Below are 10063 nucleotides of genomic sequence, written 5' to 3'. Positions count from 1 at the left end.
TTTTTTTTTTTTTTTTTTTTTTCTTCTTCTTCTTTTCCTTCGTAACCGAGACTTTTTCTTGGAAACAATTGTCTTGAAAACAATTGTAATACCGTAATATAATACCTCAAATAATAGTTCCCGATCCTATTCTTACACGTATATATCGATCCACGTGTTACGACTTTGTAGGTTTCTTTATTATTCCCTTTTACGCGAGCTTCTTTTTTTTTTTTTTTACGCCAAATGATTGAATTCCATCTTGAATCTTTAGAAGATTTTCTTTTAAACCATCAAGAATATTATATATCTTTATTATCCAATATCTCGATATCTTGATTATTGCTATATAAATTATCGCATCGATCAAAAGTAACGGACTCGAACGATCGAGAAAACAAGGATTCGCACCTTGAAAAGAGCGAAAGGGGTATCGACTCGAGCAAATAGATCGGAATTAAGAGATTTGATTCGAGATGGTCGACACGGTGCGTCACACGGTGAAAAGTTGCTGTATCAATGTTGCATCGTGGAGGGGATATTTTGCGCATCATCCCCCTAATATCCGGAAAGCACCCTGACCCAGATACACGTACGTGCGGAACAACCGGACGATCCTCCGGAGCAGGATCATCCGGCATCGAGTGAAAACACACTTCGTTTCGCGACGTCGAGTTTCATTCGAGTTCGCGAGGATCGAGGCAACTAGAAGATCGAGGGGGAAATACATACGACTTTCGAAAGAAAAAATTCAAACTGCACAGGTCGTATTATTTATGCTCCTATACTGTTTGTCGTACGATGGCAGTCTCGTTATTTCTACGAGTTATTTCGATCGATTAAACTCCTCAAAATCTCGGCAGTCGTCGGGATAATGGAATTACCACGAGGAAATTGTGCAATCTCTATCCGATACACCGTTCCTAGATTTCCAATCGTAGCGGCAAGATATCCATCAAGCATTCGATTAGTTCCCAATTTATTGCTTTCAATTTTCTCGGTAATTGTTATAGCACGTATACCAAAACTCTGTCTAGCTCTACGCTAGGCGAATTTTTTATTTCTATTTTTTTTTTTCAGATATTTTCACACAAAATCTGAATCTCGTCTTGAATACAGTCGACGCGAGACTTTCCTTTTTTTTCGAGTTTAATGATACGGAACCATCTTGTAAAAGTAAATGCCTCCAAGTTCGTGGAAAAAGTGGCGTTATGCTCGAATCGTCCGAGGCGATGCAAGAGATTCCAACTCTCGATTTCTGTCAGTTTACTCTTGCATCTGGTTCGAATCCGATTCTTTCCGTTAGCAGTTCCGTTGTTTTCGAATCATTTCATCTCTCCGATCGGATGACATGATACCATTGTTTCTCGCTTCTATATTGTGCCGCATAATCGTCTTTAAAAGAGGTAATTTTCGATCAAGTATTTTATTCTTTTGAGTGATTTTTTTTTCTTTTTTTTTTTCCTTCTTTATATATAATTTCCGAACGAACGAACGAACGATGCTCGATCATTTATCTGGCTTCCTATTTTATTTGACGGATAGTCAATCAAGTTTCTACGGTTGATTGAAAATTAAAAACGGCTGAAAGCGACTGTGAAAGTGCCAGAAATATCTGCACCCTTTGTTCTCGAGAAAGAGTACTTTCGTAATGCGCGCGTATTCGGAACCAAAGAGACGGATAATGGCGCTATTTAAATTTTAGGGGATCGCCTTTGCCGACCTCCTTTCCATTCAAAATCCTGAATGCTTCCATTCACGAATAGGATTTCGATGTATGTGGAAATTCCACAGCTTTTTTTTTTTTTATTTTTTGTACACGACGCGGAAAATTCTACTCGCGAATACGAGTTTTCCAGTTTTTAAATATGCAGAATTATTCCCTCTTCCCTCGCGACTTGTATTTATCCGCCATCGTATTATCGTGATTTTAATCGTCGTTCGTAAAGAGAATGTAATTCGATTCGAGAACGACGATTTATTCGGCCATAAATTATCCACGCATTGTTCCACTTTCACTTCGAACGCTTCTACTTCTTCGAAGTGTGATATCACGATATACCAATCGGAAATCAACGGATTGAACGGATTCACTGTGAATTAAAAACACAGCCGTCGGTTCTTTCACGTTTAAAAAACCTAAAACGGAACGAATCGCGGAATAACAAACGCGCGTGTTATCGGCCACGCGACGACGACAAACAATACTTTGGCGTTTCATCAAGCAAGATCACGGTTATCGAGCCGCCATTACCGTGTCGCATTAGATTAACAGCATGTAATCGATACCGCGACAGCTCGCTTCCCCGAACCTGTTTCGCCTTCGACTTTTACCAACAACAACGCTTATAGTCGGCTACACATACGCGGCAACAATACCTCACGGTTGATCAGTCCCGTGGAACGCTTTCGAACGTGCTTTCTCCCTTAATAAGAAATAAATCATAACCTTTCCTCGAAGTTCGAGTATCCTTTCATCGAGTTGTCGGGAATTGGGATCAATTTCCATCACGACGAAGGAAAGGTTCATCACGTTTCGTAGATCGAAGACAAAACAACGGAATCGAATTTTCGTCCATCCGCCGCAACCCATTCTCCTCCGTTTCGTTTCGATTATTTCTCTTCGTAGGTAATCCGTCCGTGGGTCGATGTTGGACAAACGTTTCGTTATTCGTTTCGAATAAAAAAAATTTAATCGCCGACGGGCACGATACCCGAGGAACGGGAAGGGAGAGGGGAGGGATCACGTGACAGAGATCGGCGTAACGAGACGACGCGGAAAAGGAGGGGGACCCCTTCACTACTACTATTACTGCTACTACTGCCTCTTTGTCCTCGGCGGAAATTACGTAGGTCGAGCGAGGCGGCGATAAGCGACGCCTGGCAAAATTTACCAGGTCATAAAGCGTACCGCCGTACACGTAACTGATTTACGTTCCGTTCTCCGCGTAGAATTCCGTTTCGCGAACCCGACGGGTTATGGTTTCCAGTCTCGGGTATTAAACCAAGCCAAGTGACGCGGAGTGTGAGTTTCCTTCCTCTCTCCCTTGTGACGAAACGCAACAACGAGAGATCCGACGGTGGATGTATGTAAATCGCTTGGCGATCGTTAATCACGATAACAGTCGCGGATATATATCATCCGACTTGCTCCGATAAATCGCCTCGGCGAATTCGTTATTTTCCACTCTTCGGTGGAAGAAATGCTTCGAAGACGGATCGTCCAAGAGGGAGAGGGGGAGAGAGTAGTCGAATTTCACACGAGCACGCGACATCACGTGCACGTGTTTTTCAGGTTCAACGACGAAGATCGTTGCTCGAGGTCGAGTTTTTTTACGTTTCCTTTTTTCCTCTCTCTCTCTCTCTCTCTCCCATTCCAGGTGAGAATGAGCTCCACGCCACGCCGTTCCCATCCGGCGTCTGCTCTTACTGTTGCCCCATCGACGTGAATCGGGACATAGAGTATCTTCTGTACACCAGGTAAGAAGAAATTATAGAGGAATGTTGGAGATTAGATTTGACATTGGGTGGAAATTTCACAGAAGGAATCCAAATTGCGGAGCAACGTTGAATATTTCGGACCCGTATTCGTTACGGAGGAGTAATTTCGACGACAGATATCCCACCGTAATTTTCATCCACGGATACAGCGAGAGCGCGACGGGAAGAAGCGCCGTGGCAATACGTGACGGTACTTTTACAGTTATTACTCATTCATTTAATCACGATCCAACGAATTTTTAATTAAACTCGTATATCTCGTACATTATTATCATCGGCCTATTATCTCGTTCGATTAATCCTTAAACGTTGAGAACGGAAGAAACGTTAAGAAAGGAAGGTTTGTTCTTCGGTGAAAAATAATTCTCCCCGATGGAGAAAATCCGTTTAAATTTTTACGAATGCAAGATCGTATAAAATCTCCTACTGGAATATCTCGAAATACGCGTCATCAGATTAGTCGAATAGCGACACCGACTCGAGCGGACAGGAAGCGATGGAACTAGGCTGAGGACATCGCAAGCCTATCTATTGACAAGCCGTCGCAAGACATTTTGACAGAATGATGAATCGATCTCGAAAGTTGGCTAGTTCGGAAACTTGAACGCGGATCCGTATTTTCCTCGGCCCCTTTCAACGCGGCCATTCCTCGATCGCTCTAAGTTTCCGACGAAAACTTTTCACCGCTCCACCGTTTCCATCGCGCCATCACGATCGATTCGACGCTTCAACTCGAAATCCGTGGAAATACAAAAAATTGCCAATTTCCCCTCGAAATATTCACGGGAAGGGAATTCGTTTCAGTCTATCTGAGACGAGGGGAGTACAACGTGATTCTGGTGAACTGGGCCAAGTTGGCTGGCCTGCCGTGGTACGTGACAGCGGTTCGAAACACTAGAATAGTCGGGCCTCAGGTCGCCCGCCTGGTCGAATGGTTGGCCGCTCGGGGGGCCGTGTCTCTGCCCGACTTGCACGTAATTGGTTTCAGCCTGGGGGCCGAGATAGCTGGTTTCATGGGGAAAGCTTTGTCCCCGCGGAAGGTGAGCAAAAACTTATCCAAAACTTTATCCTTTTCTCCTTCTTTTTTTTTTTTTCAAACGAATTACTTAAAGTTTAAAAATCCCTTAAAAAGGTGGGCAGGATCACTGGGTTGGACGCCGCCTATCCTCTCTACATGAACACGGGCAACGAGGGCCACTTGGCGAGGACGGACGCCACGTTCGTGGACGTGATCCACACGGATGGGGGGATCCTGGGTTTCCCAAACCCATTGGGCCACGTCGACTTTTATCCAAACGGTGGCAAACCCGACCAACCCGGTTGCAATCTGGAGAACGCGTTTCAGAGAAGCTTGTCGAGATTCATCAATCAGTACAGTAAGAAACTTTTCTAGCACAAACGTGAGCGATTTCGAGGCACTCTTTCTCTCACGTCTTCTCTTCTCCTCGCAGTCGCGTGCGGCCATCATCGCGCGTGGATGTTCTACGCCGAGTCAGTGACGAATCCTTTCGGGTTCCCGGCCAGTCGATGCGCGAAATGGCGTCCGGATATCAGGCTGGATTGCAGGTGGACGCCCCAAGTGTTGATGGGCTTCGCCGTGGATCCCAGAGCGAGAGGGAAATTTTATTTGAGGACGAATGCGCAGCCACCCTTCGCGAGAAACGCGACAGGATACGTATGACGTTTTAATTTTGGATGAACCAAAGTATTGTATCTGATATCTTTCGAGAGGGATTGAAAACGGAGGAATGAAAAAGGAAGAAGAGGCTGTGGAACGAGGATTTTATAACGAGGAGGAGGAAAAGTGAAAATTGTCACGTTTTATTAGCTTTGAAGAAAAGGGGGAAAATTTGGCGACGAGGTTAATGTTGTTCGCGGTGAATTCGACTAGCATCGCAGTTTCCCTCCTTTTACGACGATTGATAGCGACCACCAACTTTGCTACAATTTATTTATAATAGTCTTGCCTCGAAATATGGAAATTCCAAGGACCAACCTCTTTCGAGCAATAACTTTTGATAAGGATAACTCGTCGGGGATAATTTTATCAAGCATTTTGATCAACCGGGTTGAACAACGAGGAAAAGAGAATCTGGCCGATCTCCAATATTGCCTCGAGCTTATACTTTTTCGCAACGGTCAAAGAATCGAAAATCCTGCGATCCTGCAGTCCAAAAAAGAGGCAAGTTTTCGAAGATGTAGAGGAGAGAAATGCGCCAGTTTCTCGTCGATAAAATTATTACGAAAAATCAATCGAGCAGGAGTTTTTTCGTTTCGAGTAGAAAATCAAAAGTTTCACGCGAAATGTTTATGTCGACGTCAGAAAAAGAGAGAGAGAGAGAGAGAGAGAGAGATTTCTATGAAACTACGAGCTACGTTTTTTGTTCGTTCTTTTTTTTCCTTTATCAATACAAGGAGGGCGGTTTACAACAATGGTGGACGTGCATTTGCGCTCAGAGACAATGCTTTTCTCCTCATCGCCAGCTTTCTCTATCTTCGTTTCCCATCCAAAGTGGATGCAGTCGTCGTTTCCACGCCCAGAATAGGGAACCGTGTCTCGTATTCGTCGCTACACTTTTTCGATAATGAAACGATGAGGCGAACCGAAGATAGACGTTCTCGTTACTTACGAGAACAATTCAATTTTTTCGAAGAATTTATTATTTAAAGCGATAAATGAGATGAAAAAAAAAAAAAAAAAAATTGAGAAATCTGGAACAAATGCCACACGCCACTCTAAAATCCAAATGTTTACCCGTAAGCGCATCGAATCAGCTGGTGTACTATCTGGTATTTTCGAAACGGATCCAAAGTTCGAGTGGTTGTAGTGCTCTCGAGAAGTCGATAAAAGCTGGAGGAGAGAGAGAGAGAGAGAGAAAGAGAGAGGGGGTGAGACTTTTGTAAGTAAAGTTACGTGATCTAAAACCGATCATATTGCGAAATTTGTGTTAAATTTAACGTTAAACGCGAATAAAGAAAGAAAGGATCCTCGCGCAAAAAACCGAATGATCGAAAGGAATCCAACCGAACTCGGGACTGGGTGTATCTCCTCCGAGGTTTATCTCTCGAGGATGCACTTTAGATGAATCGTAAAAGGCTGCATAGACGCGATAGAAATGCAATTTCGTGGAATCGATGAAATGATTTATTTAAAGTGTCCAACTTTTCTTTACATCTTATCTTCGACTTCGTTGAATTTTTTCTTTTTTCTTCTTTGCCACTGTTAATTTTCCACGACGAGGGCTCGAAGCTTCTTTTTTTTTTTTCCAACGGAGCCGAGTCGGTGCGCGCGCAAAATCTTTCAATCCTCGCCGAGAGACACAGGGATTGGCGGTCAATCAACCCGGCAAGTACGTTAAAAAATTCACCACTGACAGGTCGATAACGATCGACGACCTATGGGCAGGGTTATAGATGACCCTAGTCTTGAAAGACCACCGGGTGTAAAGGCTGGACACGAATGCGCCACGTTTCCTCTCGGTATCGTGGAAATCCCACGAGTGTCGTGGCCAGCTGCGTTCCTACCTTGTATCTGGAAAACCGAGTTTTGCGCGAGAAACCGATTACAAAAATGAACGGATCTTTGGATTAAACTTTCCTCCACGGCGATAACAACGCTAATATTCGAAATTTAACATCTTGCTTCTCTCTCCCTTTCTCTCTCTCTCTCTTTCTCGTTTTATTATTTTCGAAGTAGGAAAAAACTTTTTTCTTACTCCAAGACGTAGCTCGTTCGTTCCATAGAAGGAACTTGTATAGTCGATCTCGCGTTGAAATTCAATTTTCCGAAACGGATTTCGTCGCTTTCGGAACGAAGCGCGCGAAGTTTATTTACGAGAGGCGACGATAAGAGAATATCTATGAGAGTAAATCCAGTGGGGTAGTTTTCAAACGCGTTCTACACTTTCGCGTTTAACGAAACGTACCCCAGAGAGGGTAAATGTCGCGCACGTTGAATCTCGCGCGCCTAACCTTCCGCCCTTTCGTAGTAATTTCAAATTTATTTCGAGCTCATAGCGTAATAGGACGACAAGCTTGAAACGCGAATTTCCAGCGTAATTTCTTACACGGAAATTCCACGCGATCGATAAAGGAGCGAGCCTGTGCATTTTCCTAAATGCGTTCAGTTGTTAAGACTTTCCGTGTGTTATGTATGTATATATATATACACATGTGTGTGTGTAACGAATCGTGGCGGTTCGATCTGCTTGCCGATAGAGATGACACGATTATTATACGAAAGAGTTATCGCGCGAAAATACGAATTTCATCGGGAATTTCTCGCCGAATTGACTCCAATGAGACGTAACGTTATCGGGCTCTTTTTACCACCCCTGTCAGTGACAGCGGCGAAATCGATGGGACGAAATAAAGTCTGGTTGGGCGCAGTCTCGGCGGCATTCAAATAGGGGCCCCCGATATCGGGGCTTCGATATCCCCCCCAGCATCGTCATCGATAAAGGTGCATCGTTCCCCGTTGAAATGGAAAACGAAAACACACGGCTCGATCTCCACCCCTTTCGTTCCCTTTGTTCTCGCCTCGCTTCGAATCACGAACGATACCACTCGATGCGTCGTATTCCTCCCTCCTTGGTGTATTATTTTTCAGATGCACTTATAGCTATTGTTGTTATTCCTGGAACAACTGTTCCAAGGAGTTGTCCACGTTCCTTAACCACGTTTCCCGTTGCACGTCAACGCTCGTTTCAACGATGAGGATGATGTCGTATCGTTTCTCGAAGATCCTTTATTTGCTCAAGAAGAATCGCCTTTAAGAATTTTCACGATTCGTGAAATCGAGGATCGGTTAACAGGATGGAAAAAAAATTAATGAAAACTCGTAGCGGGAATAGATAGAGGTCTCCTTCTCTCTGCAAAATTGCAACACGTGCGCGGCTACGTGGATGACGTCACGCGATTATTTCCGCGAAGGGGAAACGCTTACGCAGCCGGCAGTGACGCCCAGGGCGGTAACGCCTCATTAACGCCTTCCATAAATGACGCGCTCCTTCGTCACGCGCCACCACTCGTTTCATTCTTCCTCCTCCCTTTTTCTTTTTTCTTATTCCCCTTCTCTGATTTTCCATTTCTCCGATTCCATTCACATTCACCACCCACATTCCGACGAGAAGAAATTATTAAACTTGTTCAACGCGTTACCTCCAGTCTTCCAGTTTCGAGCAGCGAACTACGGGTCCCTGCAGTTCTATCAGCATAAACCAGCATCTCTCGGCCGGAAGAGAGACGAAGGTTTATGGAGCTGGAGGCGGCAGCAACTACCCCCAGAGACTTGTTAAGGCCTCGCTACGCCGTTAGTTTCCTTTCCGGAGGCTGCTGTTAAATGGACCTTGGGGGGAGAGGGAGAAGAGGGAGGAGGGGAGATAAGATTTCTTCCCTCCTCGAATTCGATCCGCAAATTTCCTATTAAATTAAACAAAGGGAAACAAAACTGGGAGCCGAGGGGAAGAGGAGGGGAAAAACGACGCCGAGAGATGCTCCCCTCCCTTCCTCCCTCCCTTCTTCCGTGGCGCGAAACCTCATTAAGCCTCGAACACAGCTCAAAGTATCATGGCCATTCTATTTTTGCGCCGCGGTTCGTCCAGAATCTCGCCCCGGGGTAATTAAGCTCTTCGTTTCAATTGTTCCGGCTTCCCACCTTCAATCTTTTTTCCACCCCAATTCTGTTCCAACCCCTTTTCATTATCCGACAGGCGTCGAACTCGCGGCGGGATACAAATTTCCGATTTGAAGGATTTTCTCGTTTTTCAATCTCTCGACCGCCTCTTTTTCCTTTTTTCTTCTTTTTTTTTTTCTTTTTCCTTTTCTCCTCCTCCCAAAAAAGCTTTGTATTCCTTCAAAACCAGATTTCTGGATCGCGGTTAATTCGAATCGGTTTTCGATATCTTCCATTCGTTTCCACGGCCTCAGAAATTGCGCCGCTCGGAATAATCGCCGTTTTTTCTCTCTCTCTCTCTCTTTCTCTTCTTCCTCGTGTTTCGAACACCCATTTCGCCTCCATTTTCCTCTCTACTTTCCTTCCATTACGGGGAAGGGGGGAATTATAGGCGCGATACAACAGTCTCATTCATCGTTTGGAGATACAGCCGGACAATAGGGGAGGAGTCCACAACTGCACAGGAAGTCGCTCCTCGGCCATTAATGGTAACGGGGTGAGGGTGTATCGTCGCGGAAGCATCGAATTATGCCTTCCAGCTTCAACCAGCTTCCATTTACGCGATGCGCAATTATATCGATTTTATCTTCGACTTCTTTTCGCTCGTGTTTTAAGGAGGACTTTCATAAAAATTTTAAAAACGTTTTAAAACGATTTTCGAAGCGAGCGAGCAGATTTGCCAAATTTCTTTGAGCGAAAATGGAATAAGATATACGAGGAAAGGTGAAAATTTAAATAATTGGCGAAAGAATTTCAATCAGATTACAACCGAGTTTAAACAAGTTAAGAAGGGGATCAAGTCGTGTTCGGTGAAATTGTACGGTTTCGATTCGATATCCTTGCGTTCTTCGCGCAAGGTTTACATTTAATATTCTTCGAAATTCGTTCCTGCTTTCGCTCATGACGAGC

General features: G+C 44.4%; 1 protein-coding gene across 6 annotated transcripts in view; it reads right to left on the bottom strand.

Moving 5' to 3' along the window:
- Positions 1 to 10063, bottom strand: part of LOC102671125 (eukaryotic translation initiation factor 4 gamma-like) — a 32914-nt gene that overhangs the window by 5477 nt on the left and 17374 nt on the right. The gene's annotated exons all lie outside the window — the stretch shown is intronic.

Source organism: Apis dorsata, unplaced genomic scaffold (assembly GCF_000469605.1).
Source record: "Apis dorsata unplaced genomic scaffold, Apis dorsata 1.3 scaffold_209, whole genome shotgun sequence".
NCBI classification, from domain to species: Eukaryota; Metazoa; Arthropoda; class Insecta; order Hymenoptera; family Apidae; genus Apis; species Apis dorsata.
Note: the sequence above shows the minus strand (reverse complement) of the source record. Positions and strands in the feature narration are given on the sequence as shown.